The sequence below is a fragment of the Plecotus auritus genome, assembly GCF_963455305.1.
Source record: "Plecotus auritus genome assembly, chromosome: 5".
NCBI classification, from domain to species: Eukaryota; Metazoa; Chordata; class Mammalia; order Chiroptera; family Vespertilionidae; genus Plecotus; species Plecotus auritus.
This window is the reverse complement of record NC_137776.1, coordinates 89,756,806-89,779,912: the sequence shown is the minus strand read 5'-3', so window position 1 is coordinate 89,779,912 and position 23,107 is coordinate 89,756,806. Positions and strand designations below refer to the sequence as shown.

General features: G+C 45.4%; 2 protein-coding genes and 1 pseudogene across 8 annotated transcripts in view; 1 reads left to right on the top strand and 2 right to left on the bottom strand.

Moving 5' to 3' along the window:
* The window catches only part of DBI (diazepam binding inhibitor, acyl-CoA binding protein), a 176,740-nt gene that overhangs the window by 21,769 nt on the left and 131,864 nt on the right, over positions 1–23,107 (bottom strand). The gene's annotated exons all lie outside the window — the stretch shown is intronic.
* LOC308249686 (UPF0538 protein C2orf76 homolog) overlaps positions 1–23,107 on the top strand; it is a 108,015-nt gene that overhangs the window by 16,462 nt on the left and 68,446 nt on the right. For 3 of the 6 annotated variants that reach the window (XM_080671409.1, XM_080671410.1, XM_080671406.1), the window contains exon 2: positions 22,115–22,171. The exons of 2 other annotated variants lie outside the window; for them this stretch is intronic. The gene's annotated coding sequence lies outside the window, so the exon portion shown is untranslated. Of the gene's footprint in view, positions 1–21,620; positions 21,733–22,114; positions 22,172–23,107 lie in introns of all 6 variants that reach the window. One more of the 6 variants, XM_080671407.1, reaches the window with a different exon arrangement.
* On the bottom strand, positions 11,098–12,489 carry LOC308249535 (splicing factor 3A subunit 2-like; annotated as a pseudogene). The gene has a single exon. The product of its transcript is annotated as a splicing factor 3A subunit 2-like (transcript).

Below are 23,107 nucleotides of genomic sequence, written 5' to 3'. Positions count from 1 at the left end.
TATGGGGCAGGACTTGCCTCAGTGGGGCTTTGGTGCTCACTGAGTCTGCCCCCTGAGTGTGTCTTTTATGGATCTGAAAAGTTGTAATCTGGTGTGGTCTCACTTTGGCCACTGGGTGCACTGGCTCTTGGACCTCCAAGGAGGTGCAAAGTCAACCTCTGCCTGAGGCCACCCAGCAGGAGCTACAGAGAGATCTGCAGATTTCTCCTCTTAGTTTGGGGTTTGGAGGTGCCCAGATGAGGCGCATCTGTGAAGCAATGCAGGCTGCTGACGAGCCTTAGGCCTTCTTTTGGAAGCTCTGTGGTTCTTTGACCCAGCTGCAGTTTGTTAGGTTAGTTTGCAAAAGGCCAGGCTATTCATAAGCAAATGCCTCTGCGCGCAGCTTGGGTGGGGTTGTAAATTTGGTGGGGCATGGTCTCAGGGAATCATGGGGCAGTGCAAACAGCAATGGTTGTCTGTTGGCCCTGCCCCGGATAGGTCCCTGGGTCTCTGTGTCTGTGGCCCTGTGCAGGAACAATGAACGCTGCGACCACCTCTGAGAGAAAGCTGCCCTAGTGTTCCGGCCCGATGCCAGACAGTCCAGTTTCTCCCCATATGAGTCTGGGTCCCCAGAGTCTCGCCCAGTACTGGAATTCAGAGCAGTCAGGAGTTTGTATCTCCCTCCCAATTGAAAAAGACCACAACGTACCCACTTGCCAGCCTGTTTCCACGCGCCTCCGTACTTTCGCTCTTCTGCACCTCTGCACCTCCTACAGGTCTAGATGCACTTTTCTCTTTCCTTCTTCTTGTAGAACTTCCACTCAGCCAGCCTTCCCGTGGTTCTGGATGATATCTGTTTTTTATTTTAGTTGTAGTTTTGATGTGGTTGTGTGAGACAGCAAGTTCAGGTGTTTACCTATGCTGCCATCTTGGTTCCTTTTCTATTTTATTCTTTATACCTGTCCTTCTTTCTTTTGTTTCTTCAAGAGGACCCTTTAACTTTTTATTTTTTTGTAATACTGGTTTGGTGGTAACAAACTTAGCTTTTTCTTCTCTGGGAAGCTTTTTATTTCTCCTTCAAATTTGAATGATAGCCTTTCTGGGTAAAGTAGTCTTGGTTGTAGGTCCTTGCTTTTCATCACTTTGAATATTTCATGCCAATTTCTTCTGGCCTGAAATGTTTCTTTTGAGAAATCAGCTGACAGTCTATTAGGAGCTCCCTTGTAGGTAACTGTGTTTCTCTTGCTTCTTTTAAGATTCTCTCTTTGTCTTTAACCTTTGCCATTTTCATTATGATGTGGGCACCTATGGGTTCATCTTGTTTGGGACTTTCTGTGCTTACCGGACTAGTGTGTCTTTTTCTTTCACCAGGTTAGGGAAGTTTTCAGTCATTATTTTTTCAAATAGGTTCTTGATCCCTTGTTCTCTCTCTTCTCCTTTTGGTACCCCTTATGATGCAGATGTTGTTACGTTTCATGTTGTCCCAAAGTCCCGTAAACTATCTGTATTTTTTATTGTTGTTGTTAATCCTCACCCAAGGGTATTTTTTCCATTGCTTTAGAGAGAGAGAATGAAAGGAAGGGAGGGAAGTGGGAATGGGGAGAGAGAAACATTGATGTGAGAGAGACACATTAATTGGTTGCCTCCTGCATGCACCCCAACCATGCCAGGGATAGAACCTGCAACCCAGGTGTGTGCCCTTGACCAAGAATCAAATCCATGACCCTTTGGTGCATGGGCGAGTGCTCTAACCACTTAGCACACTGGCCAGGACTGTCTTTTTTTTTTTATTCTTTTTTTTTTCCTGCTCTGATGGGGTGTTTTCTGATACCTTGTCTTCCAAGTCACTGATTGGATCCTCTGCTTCATCCTGCCTACTGTTTATTTATTCTGGTGTATTCATTTTAGATATTATATTCTTTATTTCTGACTATTGTTTTTTATGGTTCCTCTGTCATTTTTTATGTTTGCTATCCCTTAGGTTAAATTGTCATTGATTTTTCCATTCTTCCCCTAAATTTCTTGAGCGTTCTTATAACCATTGTTTTGAACTCTAAACTGGCAAGTTGCTTGCCTCCTTTTCCAGAAATCTTTTTCTGGAGATTTCTCCTGTTCTTTCATTTGGGGCATATTTCTTTGTCTTTCCATTTTATCTGACTCTTTGTGTTTGTTTCTATGTGTTGGGTAGATCTGCTGTGACTTTCAGTGTATGTAGGGTGGCCTTATGTAGTAGGTGTCCTGTAGGACCCCACTGCACAGTCTCCTTGATCACCTGCTCTGGGTGCTTCAGGAATGTCCCTTGTGGGGTTATGTGGGCCCTCCTGTTAGAACTGAGTCTTGATTACTATTGGCCCATTTATTTTGGGGACAATTCTCAGGCTGGCTAATGGTGAGGATTTACCCCAACCACAGGTGTGGGAGCTGCTGTGCAGGTGCTGACCCCTCAGCTGAATTTGTCTCAGCAGGGTTTGTTGCCTGCTAGATCTCTCTTTGGATAGTCCAATTATGAAGCTAATTGGATCCTGCTCTGATGTTGTTTGATGTGGTCACTGGGTATGCTGGTTCTGGTGCCTCTTAGGAGGGACTCTGGTGCAGGTCAATGTCAGATGCTGTCTGTGGCTGGCCATTGTCAACCTGTTTGGAATTACAGTGTGATCCACAGTTTGTGGCTTCCTCTGCTGGGCTTGGGTTTGCACAGGAAGGATTAAACTGCATACCAAGGCTCGCTTTTATCAGCACCGGACCTGGGGGCCGGTCAGCAAAAGTCCCTAGGAACCCCGAGGTCCACTTCCAAATGCCTCTGCCTGCTAGGTACCTATTAGGCTTAGTCACTGAGAGAACCTCTGGCGGTACTCAAGTTGCACTCAGTGGTTTTCAGTGAGTTAATGGGTAGGGGCGAGAGGTGTTCTCCAGATCTATAGGTGTTCAGTCTTGGTGCCAGTGCTGGGTCTGAGGCCACTCAGCCAGTGTCCCAGGGTATACTAAGTCTAGTTGCTACTGCTGGGTGCTTGCACACTTTTGTGGTGGGGTGGGGTCTCAGGGAGTCGTCAGGGTGAGGCCAGCAGAGTCTAGCAGATCTAAAGAGACCAAGATTTGAAGGGAAGGCTCTGCATTTGTTGGGGGTGTGAGGAAAAAATGTCCCCTGTTCTAGAGCCAACTCAATCTGTCCTAGATTCTGCCAGGAGCTTGATCTCAACAGGGAGGGGCCATTGGGAGTCAAGAGAGAGTGAGGTGCCTGTGAGGTTTGTGGGAAGTTGCAGGGAGTGGCCCCTGTCCCAGAGCCACACAACTCAGATTGTCTCAGATTCTGCTCAAATCTTGGCAGGGTGGAGCCACCAAGAATCAAGAGGATCTACTGTGAGGGGGAGGTGCCAGTCAGGATCACGGGAAAGTGGGTCTGCCCATACCTCTACACCCTAGCCCATGCAGGGTGGATCAACAGGGAGTCCATAGGGTGGAGCCATTGCTTTCCCCCAGGATGATGTCACACAGAGGAGCATGTTCCACCCAAGAAAGATGGGGTCTGTGGTGCAGTACAGTGACTCAGCACAGGGGGTCCAGGCAGTTGTCCCCTCAACTCTCTCCCCAGAGCCACAAACTCCAGTCTCTCCTCATATGACTCTAGTCTGCTCCGCCCCCCCTCTGCCAGAGCCAGGGTGAGTGGTGGGACAGATTTTGTGTGTTGGCCCCTTAAGAGGGTGCCTAGTTTCTAGTGGAGTTCCATCTCGCCCTAGTGGACAGAAACACCACTGTTTTTCCAGTCAGATGTTTCATGGGTGCCTCTTACAGGCTCTGGTGCTCTGGGCCGGGGAGCCCGGCTTGGGCTTGAGAGCCCATGCTGATCAGGTGTCCGCCCCCCCCCCTGCCCCGCTCCCGCCCCCTGTCCCCTACTGAGATATCCCTCAGGAACCTCAGCCGCTGCCTGTGGGAGCAGGGCAAGCCCTTTTTGCATCTCCGCACTTCCTACCAGTCTGGAGGTAGCTTCTTCTGTAAAGCCTTGCTTATAAGACTTCTCTTCAGCTAGTCTTCAGTTGGTTGTTCAGGTTGATTGCTCTGTATTTTAGTTGTCCGCCTTTTTCTTTTAGTTTCTCTATTGACTTCCCACTAGGTTTGAGGCATCAATCCAGGGCAGGAGCATGTGCTAGCCATTGCACAGATTCTACCTGGGGCACAAGGAGGAGGCCTGGAGCGATTCTGTCATCCATAACAACCCCGGCCAGTGAGCTAACCACTAAGCTGAATGCGCGCAGGGCAAGGTGGTATTACTGCTCCCTTTCATTAAAGTCGGAATATTTCTTACCACCTTTTAATTGGGAGACTCATTGTAGGTAAAACTGCCCTTGGGGCACATTTAAGATAATGATTCAGTTAACCCTCCTAGAAGCTTCCCTGAGTAACCAAGGGCAGTTTTGGAGAGCTTGCCACCAATGGTCTAGTAATTGATCATCTGAGAGCTTGCTTATGGTGTTCTTTGAAACACCTGCAGGTCTAAGATAGAAATAAGGGTATTTTTTGGGGGGGAGGAGGTTAAGTCGATACTGGCTTCCACAAATAAATTACAGGCCTAGAGGTATACATGGTGTTCCTGGGAAGTAATTTCTTTACAATCTACAACTGGGCCCTACGTGAGCGGAGGGTACAGGTTGTCAAGGGCCTCCAGTGTGGCCTTCCGTCAGCTGGTAGGTATGGGTTTTCACTTGAGTTCACATCATCGAGTTTAGAACTTGGTTTTGGAGGAACTGCCTGAGGGCAGTCAGTCCAGTCGGTCTGGTTTGTCTGTGCTACCAGCTGAGTGGTGTTTGTCCCACAGAATGTCTGTACAGTGGCTGAGGGGATGGGTAAGAGGTTGGGGTATCAACAGTTGTATTGTATGAGAGGCACAGCAGTTGGGGTACATGTTTCTGATAGACTTGTTGGTAATGGTGATCATATTGTCATCAGGCCATCTGCCAGAAGTTGCCAGATTCAGGAGTCAGTTAAATTTAAGCTGCTTTCAGCAGTTTGGTGGAGCCTTGCTGCAGTGATTTGCGTCCTGAGAATTGGCCCAGGCACAGTTTTGAGAGACAGAGGTCATTAGTGGGTGGCCCTCCCCATCCCTCTCTCCTGGGGTATAAGTTGTTGTCTCCTTACATGCGGAGGTTATTTCTTTCCTCCACCTCCAGAAAAACTCGTGTGCCCATTCCAGTAGCAATAATTTCATTTTTTATTGAATCCATTCCTAGTTTCTGAAAAGAATTTTTGTAAAACTTACAGAGACCCATTATGTCCCGCACTTTGGCCTACAGTGTACTCAAGTGGCATTATCCTTGTGATCTAGGATCTTGTAACCAACAAGAGAATTCAGGGAGACGAGACTCCAAGATCTCAAGAGGTGCCTGCCTCCCTTTGCTAGAGGCTCCAGTTGGCAAAATCGTCAGAGACTAGTACCTCAAAGGGGTCGTTAAGGTTGTGGGGCCCAAATGCACCGCAGCTTGCTGGATAGCTCTCCATGCAGGCGATTGATTTTGGCACCACTAAGGTGCTGCCTTGTGGTGTAGCCAGTATACAGGACCAGTTAGAACGTCCAAGAGGGGACTGTATTAATCAAGGTCAACTGGAGAAGCAGGGCAAAATATAAAACACACACACATACCACATAAGTTGTTGGCTTACCCCATCGTGGGGGTTGGCTAAGCAACCCTGAAGTCCAGAGGCAGGCAGACGGGAAGGGCCGATGAGGAGCAGCTGGCCCCACACAGACACCAGCTGAAGCCTGTGGTCCCAGGCAGCAGTCAGGAGGGGGACCCAAAGGAAGGGAGAACAACTGAGGCTCCCACTGCAGTTTGGAGTCTGTGGGCTCAGGGAAGGCCTAAGTCCTCCCTGACTTCTAAGTGATGAAGTTAGGCCCACCCAGGAAGAGCTCCCTTTTGAGTAATTTAAGGTCAGCTGATTATGGGCTTTAATTATGACAGCAAAGTATGCTACAGTCTGCTTGGCCACACTGACAAGTCACAGAGTCACACTGCCTCCAATACCAGAGTCTAGCACAACATGCCAGGCTGCCTCTGGTGATTGGTGGCTGAAGGGCCAGCTAGCTGTTCCTTGATGGCTAGAGGGATTGGGCTTTGTGAATTCACCCACACAATCCCAAGAAACTGTACTTGGCAAGTAGACCCCTGGATTCTGCTGGTGGAGGTGTGGTAACAGCACAGTCAGGGACCGTTGGGACGGAGGTTTCTGACTTGTCAGTGAGCAGGGCATTTCATATATTGAAACCTATATACATCAGAGGGTAGGGGCAATTCCATGAATCCTAACCCACCCACTGGACCTGGACCTCTTCCAGATGGGGGAGAATCAGTCGCCTCTGGCACTATGGGCAGGGAAGTCTATATATATATATATATATATATATATATATATACACACATATATATATATACATACACATATATATATATGTATATATATATATATATACACACATATATATATATATATATCACATCTTTTATACATTCAGACGTAGAAACAACAATCCTTTGAATCCGCCTGAAGAAACCCATCTACTCCGTCATGTTAGTTTCCCTTCGCCACTGTGAATCCTGTCCAAAACCCATTAGCTGAATCTTGAGTACCCTCTCCCCACACTGGGCAAGGTAGGGTGGTGCCTTGGGTGTCTGTACCCATAGAACCATAAAAGTTTGAGTCCCTTCCGTCCCTGAAGTTCCCCAACACACTTGGGTGCATAATGCCTTCAGTCTCTTGGGGACCGGGAGACCTTGGCCGCCTGCTCCTAATCACCTTCCTTAAAACTTCCTGGAGGGTGAGAGGTATCAGGAGGTGTAGAGAGGGAGGGCAGCTCTGCACCAGCACGCAAGGCATACTTCCTCTTAGTTTCAAGTGGCCTGGTGGCTATTCATGGCTCAACTTAATTTACTTTTCAGTTACCCAAAGCTCTACAACCTCATTGCTGCCATCATTGTTTCCACTCTGGGGACTCTCAACAGCTACAGCCACAGTGCCTGTCACCTAGGGTCGTGGAGCTCACTGCCTTATTGAGGAGAGAGAACCACAACCGAAACACCATTGGGCAGCTTGTTTCAATCCTACCTTTTGCTCTAATCCTCAAAGGTTAATTAACCCTTACTCCCCCACGGCCCCCACTTGGACAAGAACATTTGCTGCCAGGTCGCAGGGAATCATCTTATCTCCCTTAAGCTCATGGGACCTTTGTCTTCTCTGTTCTGGAAAGTCATGCCTCTGCCGGCATCCCATCCTTGTCAGTGAAAACTGTGAAGAGTCTTACTTGTAAGCTGGTCAGCCAGCCTGTCAGTGTCCTGGGGACTGAGGGAAGACATGCGACTCCTGGGTCAGAGACCAAGGACTGTATTACAGCACAGCCAACAGCATGAGCTTCCTGTTTGTGTCATGTCTGCCTCCCCATAAGTCCACAGCTGAAGAGCCCCGAGTTTAGGTAATTCAAGAAAACCTGCTCAACCTTAACCCAGGGAGAGAGACATCATTTTGATTATACTGGACAGTAAACAAATCTGCACTCCACTCAGGAGGGAGATAATATCTCAGTCTTCCTATGCTGTTTGCTATACAGACATCCTTGAACAGTTAGCTCAGAACTAAAGCAGCCAGTACCTTTGCTTATGAGACATGCAGAAGTGTGAGAGACTTATGAATTGTCTCCCAACACACTGGACAAGACTTAACATACCCACTGATGATAGTGGATCAAGAAAAATAGAATTTATATTCAGTTACCTTGTTTAAGAGAAATGTATGTGTGAAATATTCTTTCCAGTTAAGTCTCTAACCCTTTGGAAAACTCAACTGTTCACAACAGTTAGTTCTCTGAGAGTCTTTACCTCCTTTGAGCAGGGAAAACAAGTTATGATTTTGTGTATTTGCCCCAAATTGAAGGTTACATAGGCAGGTATGTGGAATTTTAGGTGTTGATTTGTCAGTGGGTGGTATACTCAAGGTGAACAGCAATCATTGACTTATCCTAATATATAAAAACCCTGGGTCTGTCACATCTGCAACAACCGGGAGGCTTGACTGTTCACCAGGCTGCGCGTGCAGCAGGTGAGTGGGCTGAACTGCTGACCTCTCAGAGAGAGAGAGAGGCGGGGCTGATCAGCAGTGGCAGCGGCTGCTGGCGAGTCCCGGATAGAGAAGCAGGGTGATCAGACCCTGCTTCTCTCTCCCTCGCCAGCAGCCAAGCCTCTCTCTCTCTCTCCCACTCCCAGAGGTCAGTAGTTCGGCCGCTTGCCAGCAGCCTGGGGTGGCTGCTGATCAGCCCTGCCTCTATGATCAGGCCCAGAGATAGGCCCGGAGATGCTGACTGGCATAGAAACCGACCAATCAGAACCAAATTGGCCAGCAGAGGAGGCCAGTTGGGGGTGAGATCAGGCCTGCAGGGGAGGGCAGTTGTGGGCGAGATCAGGCTGGCAGGGGAGGGCAGTTAGGGGTGATCAGTCCAGCAGGGAAGGGCTGTTGGGGGCCATCAGGCCAGCAGAGGAGGGCAGTTGGGGGCAAGATCAGGCCGGCAGGGGAGGGCAGTTGGGGGTGAGATCCGGCCAGCAGGGGAGGGCAATTGGGGGCAAGATCAGGCTGGCAGGAGAGGGCATTTGGGGGCTACTGGGCCAGCAGGGGAGGGCTGTTGGTGGTGATCAGGCTGGCAGGGGAGCAGTTCAGTGTGAATCAGGCTGGCAGGGGAGCAGTTAGGGGGTGATCAGGCTGGCAGGCAGAAGCAGTTAGGGGCAGGCAGGCAGGCAGGCGAGCAGTTGGGAGCCAGCAGTCCCGGATTGTGAGAGGGATGTCCCAGATTGGAGAGGGTGTAGGCTGCGCTGAGGGACACCCCCTCCAGTGCATGAACTTCATGCACTGGGCCTCTAGTCCTATATAATAAAAGCCTAATATGCTAAGTGTCCAGTTGTCCATTCAACCAATCAAAGCATAATATGCTAATGATATGTTAAGGTTCTCAACTGCTCACTATAATGTGCACTGATCACCAGGGGGCAGATAGTCGACTGGTCGACCAGTCGCTATGACATGCACTGACCACCAGGGCGCAGACGCTCAGACTGGTAGGTTAGCTTGCTGCTGGGGTCAGGCTGATTGGGACTGAGCAAGATGGGCCGGACACGTCCTGGAGTCCTCCCGTGGTCCCTCCCCAGCTGGCCAACCTCCCACATCCCTCCCTGGCCCCAGTCGTGCACCAGTGGGGTCCCTCAGCCTGGCCTGTGCCCTCTCGCAATCCAGGACCCCTTGGGGTATGTTGCAGAGCCGGTTTTGGCCCAATCCCACAGGCCAGGCCGATGGACTCCACTGGTGCACGAATTCGTGCACCGGGCCTCTAGTTTGTTATAATTGACTAGAGGCCTGGTGCACGAAATCTTTGCATGCGGTAGGGGGTCCCCTCAGCCCAACCTGCACCCTCTCCAATCTGGGACCCCTCAGGGGATGTCCAACTGCCGATCCTGGTGATCGGGCCTAAACTGGCAGTCGGACATCCCTCTTACAATCCAGGACTACTGGCTCCTAACTGCTCACCTGCCTGCCTGCCTGGTCATCCCTCACTGCCCCCCCCGCGGGCCTGGTCGCCACACGCAGCCTGCTGCTTGGTCGTTTGGTCGCCCCACGCAGCCTGCTGCTCGGTCGTTTGGCCGCCCCTCACTGATCCCCCTGCCACCCTAGTTGCCCCATGCTGCCTGTTCAGTTGTATGTTAGGTTGCAATGGTCACTTAGGCTTTTATATATATAGATTATGATAATTCTTCAGGAAATGCCACTGACAATGTCGTTATGCAATAATTATAGCATAGAAAAGCATTTGTGAGTTGTCAAATTTAGCTAATATTGATTTTTCACTTGTGCTATCTAAACACCTAATGTGGAAGGCTTTATTTTTTTAACCTCTCTCAAAATGAGCACCTAGCATACTGCTGAGTTATGAGCTTAAAGACTTTAAAATCATTTGTAAATTAATACATTGAAAATGTCTTTCTCAAAAGGCTTATATTAGTGAAAGATGAATAAATTGAATTTTCTAACATAATAGTGCTTTGATTTGAATTATATAACTAAATGTTTGCGGGGAAAAAGACCAAGAGATTATCAAATATTTAATCCTCACATGGTCTTTGTCTATAAATGTATACTGAGTTTCATATTTCATTATATTTTTTAAATACATTTTTATTCATTTCAGAGAGGCCGGGAGAGGGAGGGAGAGATAGAAACATCAATGATGAGAGAGAATCACTATTCGACTGTCTCCTGTACACCCCTCACTGGGAATTGAACCATGACCTCCTGGTTCAGAGGTCAACGCTCAACCACTGAGCTACACTGGCTGAGCTAGTTTTATATTTTAAAAACTAGAGGCCTGATGCATGAAATTCGTGCAAGAGTAGGCCTTCCTTTCTCAGGTGCTAGCACTGGCTTCCCTCCAGCCACTGGCAGGCACCTGGGACCCAGGCTTCCCTCCAGCCACCGGCAGGCACCCGGGCTTCCCTCGCAGCCCCAGCTTTGTCTAGAACCGTGGTTGGCAAACTGCAACTCTTTGGCCCCTTGAGTGTGGCTCTTCCACAAAATACCACAGCCTTGGTGAGTCTATTTTGAAGAAGTGGCCTTAGAAGAAGTTTGGCTCTGTTGACTAATGAGTTTGCCGACCACTGGTCTAGAAGGATGTCCAGTCTAATTAGCATATTACGCTTTTATTATTATAGATTACACTTTTGAAACAACTTAAAGCAAGTTCCTGTTAACTTTTCTTTTTATTGAAATGTCCAGCTTTTGGTATTTTATTGTTACTGAGATCTACTTTTATAATATTTTTTATTCCCACCTAATCATTAAAAAATTATGCTTTTGAAGTAGGCTAGAATAGATTAAAATGAAATTAACATTGCACTTTTAGTGTTAAATGTGACTGAATTATAATTTGTCATTCTTAAGTTCAGTAAAATTGAAAAAAAATTTTTTTTTTTTTTTCTGAGAAGGCTGTTTAATGAGATCTAGGGACACGGCATAGCCCTGTACAAAAACACCAAATTCGATCAGGGAGAAGAGACAGGAAAACAGGAAAGTAGACTTGCAATGAGAGGGAGTGGCTTTTCAGTTGGCTGGGGGAGGGGGTGGAATGTTTCCAGGGCCCTCGGAGGGTAGCGGGGGTCTCATCATTGGGGTATGGGAGCTGGGGGATGGACCCCGGGATTGGAGGGATGAACTCCAGGAGGCTGGGGTGAACCCCAGGAGCTGGAGGATGAACCCCTGGAGGAGGGGGGGTGTACCCCTGGGGCCTGGGGGTGGACTGAAGAAGCTTGTGGGTGTACCCCTGGAGCCTGGGGGTGAACTCCAGCAGATGGGGGAGGGTGGACACCTGGGGCTGGAGGATGGACTCCTGGGGCTGGAGGGTGAACCCCAGAAGCAGGGGTATGAACCCCAGATGTTGGTGGGTGGACCACCGGTGCTGGGGGATGGACCCCAGGAGCTGGAGGGTGGACCCCAGATGTTGGTGGGTGGACCACTGGCGCTGGAAGGTAGACTCCAGGAGCTGGGGGGGCAGCTGGGGAGGGCCCGGGGGCCCTGCAGGTGTAGGCCCACTGGGTGGCATGGGGGGCAGAGGCAGGCCTCCTGGTGGGGGTGGAGGCAAAGACTCAGGCAGTGGTGGCCGTGGGGGCAAACCATTCATCAGTGTGGGTGGTGGCCGTTTCACCCCAGGAGGCTCAGCGGGGAGGCTTGGCGGGGCTGGAGGCTTTTCCATCTTAAAGTGGAACTGAAGGAAGAACTGCTTGGTTTCCCGGTTCCAGTGAGTCCAAAACTTGCCCTCGGCCTTGTCAATCTCTCTGCTTGGCACCTTGAAGGCAATGGTCTTGTAGGGCTCAGCAGCCATCAGCAGGTACTGCCAGCGCCTGTCTGGGGGCTCGATCCTCTGCTCGTAGGCAGACATGAAGCGGTGGCGTGGCATGATACTGTCAGCGATCTCAGGATAGTCGATCTGGAAGAGGAGGCTCTGCTGGCTCATCTCTGTATCCCTCTGCTTGTTCTCTTTATAGCCCGGGCGGCTGATCTTCACAAACTTCTTCACTTCTACTTTGACCTTTCTGGTGCTGGCTGGGCGGGGGCCTCCTTAGCCTCCTTGGCTGCTGGCCGGGCCAAGTTGGTCTGGCTTTTTCCCCTGGGTGTGCGCGAGGTAGCTCCCCTCATTGTTGTGGAGTGTCAGGCACAGCTTGCATTCATATGAGCCCAGGTGGTTCTTCATGAAATAAGGGTCCTTGTTGATGTCTATGGTCTCCAGGGCCAGCTGCCGGAGGTGTTCTCGGTCCCCCGGTTGCTCTCAGAAGAGGAGGCCACGCCCCCATGCCCGGTCTTGCCCCCACGCCCGGTCTTGCCCCCACGCCCGGTCTTGCCCCCACGCCCGGTCTTGCCACTACGCCCGGTCTTGCCCCTACGCCTGGTCTTGCCCCTACGCCCGGTCTTGCCCCCAGGGTGATGTTGGAAGTCCATGGTGAAGGCCTTTGGGCTTTACTGGACTGGGGGGTTACCTGCACCCGAGGCCGCGATCCCGTCGCCTTTTCATCCGCCACGGGCCACTACGACTTTTTCTAAATTGAAATTTTATATAGTTATTTATTTGACTAGGATAAGTTATGTTTAAAAGGAGAACTTTTATCATTTACTTAGCAGTATACTAGGTGCTCAGTATTTTAAAGTAATGAATTGAATGTAGGTTTCTCCCCTTTTCCTCTGGCCTTAACTTAATTTTTTTTAAATTTTTGGTAAAATGACATATTTGGATGTTATTAAGTAGTACATAGGAAAATGTACTCAAAATCATTAAGGTGCAATTTTAGAATCATTTGCATATTCAGTGATTTTCATCTCAATAGAACTCTTCTTTTCCCTACTTTTACACCCGATCATTTATGCCTGTTTATTTTCCTCACATAAAAGAACAATCAGTTGTATTTATTAGCTTCTATTGATTGATTTGTTTCAAAAGAAAGGCGAATGGAATCTTTGTTCTAGAATATTAGTTTCTAACCCTAGAGGAAATTTAAGCATTTAGTGTGATTAATATATAAATATATTTTTTGTATACAGTTAGAACATTACTTTTTGGAAAGTTGTACTTTTTTCATATAGTCAAGACAAGCTTTAAAAGAAACTTGATATCCTTAAATTAAGGGAGTAAATATGACTTTACAAAATATTTGTATTAAAATGATTCATTCTAGGAGTCTTAAAATTCAAGTCCTGTGCACACTTCTTGGAAGCCTGCCACCTCGGAAGGCAGGCTGTGCATTCTCCTGCTAGGGGTGTACAACTTCTCCAGGTTAACTGCCCCCTGTGGAGTGCTTTTCTGCACTGAAGGCTGCTAATATTTGGCTCAGTTTTGAACCGCATCCAGGCCGGCCAGTGGTGAACCTGAGGAGGGGTGGTGAAAGATTAAAGAAAACCGACGAGAATACAGTTGGGGCTAGATGGGACACTGTTCTCTGATGGAGAGACAGTGCCACTTACACCTGTCAGAATGACTATCATCAACAAATCAAAAAACAAAGCTTTATTTTATAGTCAGATCACACAAAGCAAAACAAGGGCAAGATGTTTACAATGTTCTTGGGAATTTCAAATCTGCTTCTTTCTTGTTGTTGTCATTCTCTGCTCTCTATTAAGCTTTGTTTAGGCAGCACTTGCTGCACCTCCACATCCCACATCCCTTAGCTATCTAGGACTGCAGTGTAGGACTGTAAGGTCAAGCTTACAACCAATTCCTTTTGGCTATAATTGTGCTGGGAGGGCTTTGCCCTCCAAGCTGGGACTTGTATGTGGCTTTGCCACAAGTCAGTCTGAGGCTTGATCCTGTCCAAACGCTGTAGCTGCTCTCCACAAGTTTGAATTCCATTCTCTTACGAAAAGGTCAAAAGGTTAAAAAGAAGTACTGGAAGTGCTTTGGCCGGTTTGCTAAGTGGTTAGAACATCACCCCACAGACAGAAGGGTCTGGGTTTGATTCCTGGTTAAAAGGCATGTCCCTATGTTATAGGCCTGATCCTGGCCTGCGTGGGGGTGTCTGCAGGAGGCAACCCATTCATGTGTCTCTCTCACTTCGATGTTTCTCTCTCTCTCTCCCCCCTCCCTCCCTTCCACTCTCTCTAAAAATCAATTGAAAAAAATAGCCTTGGGGTTAACAAAAAAAAAAAAAAAGACTCTTTTGTTTTGGCAGTGGGGGGGGTGAGAATTATAGTTAGTCCTCTGTATTTGCAGTTTCTGTGTTTGTAAATTTGCCTACTTACTAAAATTGTAATCCCAAAGGCAATACTTGGGATATTTTCCCGGTCACTCCCCGACATGTGCAGAGAGGTGGAGAATTTGCATCAAGGAAGTTCACGCTTCCAGCTGAGGTCAGACAAGGCGACTTGCTGCCTCCTTCCAGCTCTCACACTGTAAACAAGTGTCCGGGCTGTGCTCTGTTCAGCGCCATGGTTTCACATTTTTGTGCTTTTTGTTGGTGATTTGGCTGTTTTAAAAGAGCCCCAAGCGTAGTGCTGCAATGCTGACGTGCTGTCTAGTGTTTTTAAATGCATGAAGGCCGTGTGGGGCTCACAAAGAAAATGTGTATTGGATGAGCGTTGGTAAGACTTGACTTAAAATGCTACAGGCTTTGAGTTCTATGTTGGTGAATCAACAATACATGTTAAATAGGTGCCTTTATTCAGAAACACACATAAAATAAGGTGATGTATTGATCGGTGTTGACAGCATTGTGAGAACCTAGGCCTGTATCTCCTCAGGAACAGAGGTCAGTACTCATTAATTCGGTGTTGGGGACGACTTTATATAGACTGTCTCCACTGTGAAAACCCAGAATCGGTGGTAGTACTTTTTTTTAGCTGATAGAGATCAATCTAAAGTCAGTAATCAAGTGTTTTGTGAGTATACCTGTCCTGCGCTGCGCTCTGAGCTTTCTGTGCTGCACTGTACCTATTTTTCACCTCTGGAGCCCACCCCAGCTGGTTTACAGCTGGCTCTTCCCCTGGGAACTTGCCCCAGGGAGAAGAACCAGCTTGGGAATGGGAGCAGTTGGGCTGCTGGGGAACCGGGCATGCAGCTTGTCTTGACTTTCCTGGAATTTGCACCTTCCCTGTTCACCCATTGGAGCCTAGGCCATAAAAACCAGCTCCTACTGACCCAGGGAATTCTAGCCCAGGAGGAGAAGGTGCTGGGCCGCGCCATTCCTGGCTCTGAGGGTGCAGTGGGTACCTGTTAGGGACCTGGGAGCTCTAGATGAGGGGTTCCTACATGGTTTTGTTTGTTTCTTTAGTTTTAATATGACTTGGTTTTGTTTGCTTTGCTTTGGATATGACTTATCTTTCATCTTAAACCAGCTGGGTAAGATACCAGCCAGAACAGGTTTTTTAGGCAGGGAGGTTTAAAGACCTTTTGTAAGCCCTAGGCACTGTTACTTTTCAAATCCCCACCCTAAATCATATAAAATGTACCCATACTCTATATTAAATTAATATATATATAATTATGAATAGAGTTGAATTGCTGTTGAAATGTATTTAATTAAATGTTAATTAAAATTTTTCATATTCTGGAGCAATAAGGTACCCCCCATACCATCTCAGACATTTCACGGCCCTGGAAAAAGCTCGTAGACCCTGTAATGCAGGACAGATATGTGTGTCCTTACTAAAGGAGGAAATCAGGCTTTCCTCAACCCTTCACTGCTCTTCAATTCTCCAGACCTTGCCTCATGCCACACATGTTTCGGGGTACACAAAAGTAACCACACTGCTCTTTCCCTCAAAAAGCTCACAAGCATTCTGATCAGGTGCTGTGGGCAGACGGGGCCTCTAGCTGCTCTGGGGGGAGGTGAGGAGAGGAGCTCGAAGGGGTCCTCAAACTTTTTAAACAGGGGGCCAGTTCACTGTCCCTCAGATCGTTGGAGGGCCGGACTATAGTTTAAAAAAAAAACTATGGACAAATTCCTATGCGCACTGCAGGCCCGGGACGAGTTGGCTGCTAAGCAGGACAGGCAGCGGCACCCGGCGGGCCAGATAAATGTCCTCGGCGGGCCGCATGTGGCCCGCGGGCCGTAGTTTGAGGACCCCTGTAGGTGTTTTGGAGCAGATGGTCCTGGCTGTTTTGAAGGATGCCTGTGGTAAAGTGGAGAGGCCAGGGGCAGAGGGAGTTTGGAGAAAGGCTGGGAGTGGAGCCATGTGGCAGAGGCCTGGAAACAGCATGGTGTGTGGGAAGCCGTAGGCTGTCATGTCATCCCTCTGGAGTGATAGGATAAAGGTGGCAAATACCATCAGAGGCAGGGAGGGGCTGTGCGTGGAGGCCTTTGTGCCGTCTTAGACAAGGTGAGGCTTGTTCTGGGCATGTGACCTGCTTCTGGGGCCTCTGACAGCGGAGTACTTTTTGGTTTCCCTCAATGAATATCAGTGTATAAAGGAGTTTCTAACCCTCTCTATCTTTTACAGTATTTGATAAGTTCTGTATTATTTTCTTTTGTTCATTTATCTCTTTTTAAAAGAAATGGAAATAATTTTAGAAATAACTTTTTTGTTGATGTATAGCGCATTAGAAAAGTGCAAATATAGGTACACCGGGAAATAGCTTAATTTTAGCCATTCTGATAGGTATGAAAATAATGATTTTTAAATTTTATCATTCTTTCAGAGCTTTTAAGCTGCAATTCTTCTGTAAAGAACTTTTCTTCATCAACTACTTGGTAACCTTGAAATACAGTCTGTATAAGAAAGGCATAAAACATTTGATTATTTTCTCATTTCAGTGAAATGAGCAAGTCATTTTCAGTAAAACAAATAAGTGCCCTGTTAGGATCCAGAGCAATGAATTGAGTTTTGTTGTGCTAATACTCACCCAAGGATATTTTCCATTGATTTTTAGAGAGAGTGGAAGAGAGAGGGAGAGACAGAGAGAAACGTCGATGTGAGAGAGACATATCAGTTGGTTGCCTCCCGCTCATTCCCAAACCAGCTAGGGTTGAACTAAATCCTACCTAATAAAAGAGTAATATGCAAATTGACAATTACTGCAAGACACAAGATGGCCGCCCCCATGTGGACACAAGATGGCTGTCAGGGGAGGGCAGTTGTGGGCAGTTGGGGGGGACCATCACCACCATGTTATCGTGGTGATGTAGGGAGACACAGGCCTGCAGGGGAGGGCACTTGGGGGGGGGGGACCAGGCTGGCAGTGGAGGGCAGTTGGGGGGGACCAGGCCAGCAGGGGAGGGCAGTTGGGGGGGACCAGGCCTGCAGGGGAGGGCAGTTAGGGGTGACCAGGCCAGCAGGGGAGGGCAGTTAGGCATCGATCAGGCTGGCAGGGGAGTGGTTAGGGGGTGATCAGGCTGGCAGGCAGAAGCAGTTAGGGGCAATCAGGCAGAGGCAGGCGAGCAGTTGGGAGCCAGCAGTCCTGGATTGTGAGAGGGATGTCCCAGATTGGGGAGGGTGCAGGCTGGGCTGAGGGACACTCCCCCCATGCATGAATTTCGTGCACCAGGCCTCTAGTTTTTTAATCTAATATCTATTTTTGAGTTTTCTGTTATGTTTCACTGATTTGTGAGCCTACTTCTGTTTCAGTATCACAGTTTAAATTACTATATCTTAATTATCCTTTACAATTTTTGTTATTTGATTTTGTAGATGTGTGAAAATCACACAAGCTCTCTTATGTATTACTATTATGTTTATCTATTACTTTACAGGGTATACTAACAACTGGTGCTGCTGATCTCATTTTTCTTTTATGACTTTGCTCACTAAGTTCACAAATGTATTCTTCCTTGACAAAGGGGATTAAGATGTATAAATTGCCAGTTATAAAAACAGTCATAGGGATGTAAAATACAGCATAGGGAACATAGTCAATAATATTATAGTAACTATGTATGGTGCTAGACGTATTGGGAGATAACTTCATAAATTACATAAATGTCTAACCACTATGCTGTACACTTGAAACAAATAGAATATTGAATGTGAACTGTAATAGAAAAAAATTGTTAATTAAAAAATAAAGTAAATGTATTCTACCAGATGGATTTTAGAAATATTTGTGATAAGTTCTCCAAACCACTCTTGTATATTTTGAGTGGGGTATTATTCAATTTATAGAGAATTTACTTCTTATAATTTTGAGACTTCATAGTTAGGAACATGGTCTATTATTTCATTTATTCAAATCTTTTTTATATGCTTGACTATTTTTTATTAATTTATCTCTAAGTTTATTGTTTTTGGTTTCTCTGTCTCTTCATTTGAAGAATTGTTTTTAAACTTCTTTAGATTGAATTTTTTTTTATGTAAGGTAAACTTCTGGGAAAATGTCATTTTATAATCTGTAATATTAGCTTTATAAGCTATCTATTTAGTACGTCTGCCTCCTTCAGCTAACCAGCAGCATTTCCCATAATCTTTAAGGCAACATAGATAATGCTTTATTTCCTTCTGATAATATCTATTATTGTTTAGTTACTGAGTATATATAACAACAAATTTTTAGTTACTGAGTATATATAACAACAAATTTTTTATGAAGATTTGACCAAATTTTTTATGAAGATTTGAAGTACAGTGTTGACCAAAATTAGATATTAACACAAATGAGGAGTTTTAATTGAAAGCCTCAACTATTTAAGTACAACATTTGGGCAGCTTTATATTAAGTGGAAAAAACACACACCCTACAATTATAAAACAGTTTCATAGGCATGCATATGCCAGCCTATCTGGCTTCCTCTGTTAGATCATTTACATGATTTGTTTCATTGTACCTGGGAATCTAGTATCTTTATCTGCTGCCTATATGAGCTGTCTTTATACCCAAACCTATTTTATCACAAGTAGACTAACAATAAGAGCAGCTACTTTTTATTGAGATTCTACTATGTGTGATCTGAGTGTGTGTTGCGGCTAAGAGATAGACTGGATATTTAAGCTACATCTGTCTAGCTCAGCCGTGGGCAAACTACGGCCCGCGGGCCGGATCCGGCCCGTTCGGCTGTTCTATCCGGCCCGTGGAGCCCAAAGAGCGGAGGGTTCTCTGCTCTCCCCTCCGCTCCTTCGCCAGCAGCAATGTTAACATGGCAACGTCGGGAAACATGGCCGCAGCTCCTTCTTCTGAGTGGGCGGATTTATATCCGCCCATTCAGTAGAAGGAACAACCTCTCAATCTTTCAGAGGCTCCTTGTAATGCCCGCGGACGCGTCCCCCGACATCACCCTGGGAATGCGTAGACATGTTATCGTGGTGATGTAGGGAGACACGCCCCTGGAGAGCACAGTATCAGAGCATTAGCTAAAAAGGAGACCAACAACACTGTTCCCACTGAAGTTGATGTTTTAAAGACCAAAACCTTTCAACCCAGTCTACATTGCCATCTACATCTATGTCCTGGGCATAATTTGGAAGTTGCACTAAAGAAAATGTTTAATTTACTGTTTACACATTTTGTTCTTTTCTATTTGTTTTAGTTTTAAATTATTTTATTATATTTAAGTTTAATTTGAAAGGCTTTTGTACCTTTCCTTTGTTAGGCAATTTTATTTTGCCTTTGCCATCTTCAATATAAGGTATGTTATTGTGCTATGATTCCTCCATTTTTTGAAGTTTCAGATTATAATAATTAGTGTTTACATTCTTCTTGTTAAAATGTTTGAAATGAATAAAACTGTTGAAATAATAATAATAAAAAAGACCGTACCCTTTTATGTAATGATGTTTACTTTGAATTTATATTAGTTCACACAAACACTCCATCCATGCTTTTGTTCCGGCCCTCCGGTCCAGTTTAAGAACCCATTGTGGCCCTCGAGTCAAAAAGTTTGCCCACCCCTGGTCTAGCTCTAACCTCATTGGGGACTGGGACTATGTTCTAGGCCTTCCCAGTTTGTGTGGGCATGTGTGTGTGGGTGTGTTTTGGAGGGCATCTTTATTGTTGGAGGAGGTGGGTAGGTGAGAGGGGGAAGAAGTCATAATTCTTAAAAACCTGTTAACACTGCTTCTGAAATACAGAAGTCTTTTATAATATCCCTCTCTCAAGAGGTATTCTTTATGAAGTACCTCAGTCTATTTCAAATTATAATTTTGTAGATGTTAGCTGAACTGCTATTATGTGGTAGATGTGGTAGATCACAATTTTGGGGAGCATTGTAAATTAGATTTAAAACAAATAGCATAGCCTGGCTGGCATAGCTCAGTGGTTGAGCATTGACCTATGAACCAGGAGGTCATGGTTCAATTCCCAGACAGGGCACATGCCCGGGTTGCGGATTCGATCCTCAGTGTGGGCATGCAGGAGGAAGCTGATCAATGATTCTCTCTCATCATTGATGTTTCTGTCTCTCCCTTCCTCTCTGAAATCAATAAAATTATATATATATATATATATATAATAAAACAGATAGTATAGTAGCTAGTATTGGGATTATCAAAATATTTGTTAATTTAAACTCATTAAAGATTATAAGGTGAAACATTATTTTAGAGGGAAAATATTATTTCTAGTCCCTTAGGAACCATTCATTTAATTATAGTACGTTAATTATAATTACAATTTATTTTATGTATTAAGTCTGCTTGAATTTTGATTTCTATATAGAATATGCTATATATTCTCTCAAACCTAGTAAATGTTTGTATAAGCATTCTATGATTCAGAGAGACTATAGGCCAAATTAGTGTGGCTTGTTGCTGTCTATTGTGAAACATTCCAGATATGCTAAAAGGCATAAAGTATAACATACTACCCATATACCTAAGTCCTGCTCAGGACATAAATGGCTAGCAACATAATCCAAGTGCATGTGTTCTAATTGTATAACCCTTCCTCTGCCTTGGGGATGACAACTACCGTATTTTTCTGTGTATAAGACATCCCCATGTATAAGATGCCCCCCACTTTTCCAACCCAAAATTAAGAAGCCAATATTTTAAACATAAAACAGAACACATTTTTATTTAATAATTACCACAGCTAATGTTTACAGACAGTACTATGATATTATGCAGCATATCACTTTATTCAGCCTCTGTTGCATCACTGCTCTCTTCTTCATCACTATTAGCTCCAGACATATCAATTTCTTCAACTTCTATTGTATCACTGCTGTCTTCTGAGTCACTGTCCATATATGTGAGATATCCTCATAAACTGGTGGCATTTTCTGAGCTAACTTTGTTTGCATTCTCATGGCCAACCTTTCTCTCCTCATGAAATTGAAGCACCACTTTTGCCTTTCCGATAAAATCAAATGTTCATTTCGCTTGCAAACATTCTTGCCTGACATTGAATAAGCGTGGTTGACACACATAAGCCACTCTGGCACTGCTCCATAATCCAAGTCTTAAGCCTCAGCTCCACGTTTGCCCATTTTGCTGGTTACTTAAGGCCTTATTTTTTGGTATCTTCAGGAGTTGTTCTTCCTGTTTTCTCCACTGTCTGATAAGACACTCAGTGGGAGAAGGTCCAAATTGTCTCTCTGCAGCTCTATTTCCATGTTCTTTTGCAAAGCTGATGACATTCAGTTTGAATTTTGCAGAGTAAGACAATCGCTTACCAGTATTTATCTTTCTATTTTTTGACATCTTTATGGGCTCAGAATGTTCCAGTCCCTGTTGCATCTGCGCACTCTACACCTCCACCTCCAATTACGGCATCAGCTGACGTCAGTAACAATAAGGCTCATGATTGGAGGAAGCCTGTTTGACAAGGTGTGGGCAGCTATGCACCCTCGCGGCTCCCTTCTCCACTGACTTCTGTGTGTAAGATACCCCTCGATTTTTAGTCTAAGGATTTTAGAAAAAAATAGCGTCTTATACACGGAAAAATACAGTAATTACCTCCTTTTCCACATAACAACAGCTGTGTTTTTTAACTTTGTATAAATGATAGTATACTCTGATTCTTTGACTACCATTTTTTCATTCACCATAATATTTTTGAGATTCACCTATGTTGAGGTATATAGTTCTAGTCCATTCATTTTTATTGCCTGTACTATCCATGATTTACTTATCTGTTCTTCTCTTGATGGACATTTGTTTCCAGTTTTTATAATTAACAAATAATGTTGCTATGAATGTTCTTTTACAGTTCTCCCTGTGCACATAGGTGGGGTACTACCTGCGAATGAAATTGCTATATTGAAAGGTATGTGTGTCTTTAGCTGTACTAAGTATTGCCAACCATCTCCTAAAGTAGTAACCATTTGGATGCACACCTTCACTGATTAAATTGTCATTGTTCTGCACCCTTGCGGACACTAGACATTGTCAGACTTTATTTCAGTTTGATGAGTGATATATCTCATTGTTATTTTTAATTCCCCTGATTACTAGTGAGATTGGACATCTTTTCTTAGGTTTCACAGGTATTTTTTCTTAGCACTTGCATATTATGGCTTAAAGTTGTATATAAAGTTGAAAGAAGCACAAGGTGGTTACTACTAGATAAAAATGTACTGTATTTGTATCATTAAAGCATTGGCAACTTTGCAGATTTTTTTGGAGGAAATAATTCTGGTGATTTTCTGGTAGTGTATTAGAGAGAGCCTGGACTTTGAAATTAAATTGGTGCTTGAATCCTGGCTTTTTGTTTAAACTTTATGACTTTGGGAAATTTGTACACTCTCTCTGAGTCTGTTTTCTCATCCTTAAAATTAGTGAATAGATTTATGACTTGGTGATAGAATAAAACGCAATAATGTTAACACCTGGCACATGGCCCTAGTACATGGTTTTAGGATGAAATAAACACATTAAACAGTAGTATGAGAGGTTGTTGATACTAAGGCATATAATTAAATCAACACTGAAATCTGGCAGCATTTGTGAGATTAAGATGTGGTCTGCTCATAGTTGACTCTGATATAAACATACTTCATCTCAGGGCCAAGTGAGGAGGCCCCTGGCATAGCAAATCCAAGGCAGCTGTGTGTATGCCAGGTATCTGTCTTTGGCAAACTCTGCTTATCCCCATACATGAACCCGAGTCTTCCCCACCCCACATGTCACTTGTGTTCGTCTTCTGTGCCATCAGTTTTCTGCCAGTCAGACTATCAGCAACTGTGATGAGGCTGTTCAGGTG